This window comes from Mustelus asterias, unplaced genomic scaffold, assembly GCF_964213995.1.
Source record: "Mustelus asterias unplaced genomic scaffold, sMusAst1.hap1.1 HAP1_SCAFFOLD_3519, whole genome shotgun sequence".
Taxonomy (NCBI): Eukaryota; Metazoa; Chordata; class Chondrichthyes; order Carcharhiniformes; family Triakidae; genus Mustelus; species Mustelus asterias.
Genome location: NW_027593464.1, coordinates 27,501 through 29,709, shown reverse-complemented (window position 1 = coordinate 29,709; position 2,209 = coordinate 27,501). Strand labels below are relative to the sequence as shown.

Here is a 2,209-nt window from a genome sequence, read left to right as displayed (position 1 = left end):
GTTTCCTCCGAGAAAGGTTTTTCGCTTGATTGTCGCTCGAGTGCGTGTGCCTCCGGGGCTCACGCCGTGGTACGCGCCAGGCTGGGGCTCCACCGTCACGTCGGCGGGGGAGCGTTTAGCGCGTCCCAGGATCGGACAACCTCTCCGGGGGCCCGAGCCGAAACCCGACACGGTATAAAAGTCGTAACAAGGTTTCTGTTGGTGAACACGTTGTGAAGGATCTTTGTCGGCCGGGGGCCCGCCACCTCTCCGGGGAGGGCGGCCCGTCACTCCTTGAACGCGAAGGCTGGCGCCGGTTGGGCCAGGCAGGAGAGCCTCACGGGGGCCGGCCCCGGGGCCAGGTATCGGACAACCTCTCCGGGGGCCCGAACCGAAACCCGTAACACAGAATAAAAATCGTAACAAGGTTTCTGTTGGTGAACACGTTGTGAAGGATCTTTGTCGGCCGGGGGCCCGCCACCTCTCCGGGGAGGGCGGCCCGTCACTCCTTGAACTCGAAGGCTGCGCCGGTTGGGCCAGGCAGGAGAGCCTCACGGGGGTTGGCCCCGGGGCCGTGGCCCGTACTGACGCTGGCGCCTCCCACGCGGGTGGGAGGTCACACCGACAATTTCGCCGTACCCGTCGAACGGGCCTGGTCACCCGTACGCACGTTCCGCCGAAGCCGGGCGACGTCGATCTCGGTCCCACTCGGTTGGGCCGGCGCGCGGGCGCCGCCACCGACGAGCACGCACACGCTCGGTTGCACGCCGGCAAGTCCATGCGGGTGCCGCACACGCTACGCCTGCGCCGTTGGAAGGGCTTCGCCGTTGGCTTCGTAGGGTGTCTTTGCAGTCCGTCCGAGAGGTGGGGGCACGCACGGCAACACGGCCGGCCTGCCTGCGTGGGACGATGCGGTCCTTTCGTTCAGCGGTTCGGCGGTTTGGCCGGCGCGAGCAGACGCTCGGAGGGAGACGGTGGCGTCAGCCACGCACTCACTCCGCTTCTGCAGTCCGGTCCACTCCGCCCGTTCTAGCTGCTCGTTTGGTCCCTCGCCCGCCAGCAGACCGTTCCGCCGACGGTGCTCCTCCTCCGCAGCGACTTCTGCCTAGCCGCTCTGCCGGGTGCGATGTCACCGGCGTCCGCACCGATCCTCGGCACGGCGCGTGTGCGCACCTGTGGGCCGCCGCCCCGTGCTCCACGTCCGTCTGTGTGTGCCCGCTGTGGGGACCGTCTTCCTCTCGCCTTGGCGACGGCTTGCGGGCTGCGACGTGACCTTGCCACCGCCTTGCAGCATTACATCCGCAGTTGAAACGAAGAGAGCTGCTGCGGGCTTGGGTGCTTGTCCTGGCGGCTTGTCGACGGGACCACGGTGAACGGCCACTGTGTGACTCCGCAGGGAGACGTTCTGGTGCAGTCAGGGGCCTTTTTGTCTCCCGCCGCGGTGAAGCTTTGGTCGCATTCTAGTCACTCTCTTCAAAGCCCGGTGAGGGGTACCTGTTCATGCTCACCATTCCTCCGGCACCCGTGTGCGGAGGGTGGGTGCGAGGTTTAAAGATTCGTTGTCCGCCTGTCGGTCCGGTCTGGTCTCGTGCTGACTTGAGCGAGCGTCCACCGCGTTCGAGAGAATGTGCCTGTCCGCGGGGGCAGCCGCGCTTGCGAGCGTTCCGCCGCGCCCCCTTCCCCAGCCCGCCGAGGTTGGGGCGTGCGGGGTCGGCTTGCGCCCGTAGCGTCGGCCTGTCCTCCGCGGCTTGCACCCGACTCAGTCCGCTGCGGCCTCGCCTCGACTCTCGAGCCTACCGCCAGACGGTGACACCAGAGAACTCTGCCTCTGGCTGTTGCGGGGCGTGACGGCGCGTGGCGGGCCCCGGCCCCTCACCCACGCCGGCACTCAACGCCTGCGAGCGCCCTGATTCCTCCTTTTTTTCGCTTGATTGTCGCTCGAGTGCGTGCGCCTCCGGGCTCACGCCGTGGTACGCGCCAGGCTGGGGCTCCACCGTCACGTCGGCGGGGGAGCGTTTTGCGCGTCCCAGGATCGGGCAACCGATCCGAAACCCGATACAACTTTTAGCGGTGGATCACTCGGCTCGTGCGTCGATGAAGAACGCAGCTAGCTGCGAGAATTAATGTGAATTGCAGGACACATTGATCATCGACACTTTGAACGCACTTTGCGGCCCCGGGTTCCTCCCGGGGCTACGTCTGTCTGAGGGTCGCTTGACAATCAATCGCA

General features: G+C 66.4%; 1 non-coding gene across 1 annotated transcript; it reads left to right on the top strand.

Moving 5' to 3' along the window:
• Positions 1 to 2,038: 2,038 nt before the first annotated feature.
• On the top strand, positions 2,039 to 2,192 carry LOC144490623 (5.8S ribosomal RNA). The gene has a single exon (XR_013497307.1). It is a non-coding gene; the product is annotated as a 5.8S ribosomal RNA (ribosomal RNA).
• Positions 2,193 to 2,209: the final 17 nt, after the last annotated feature.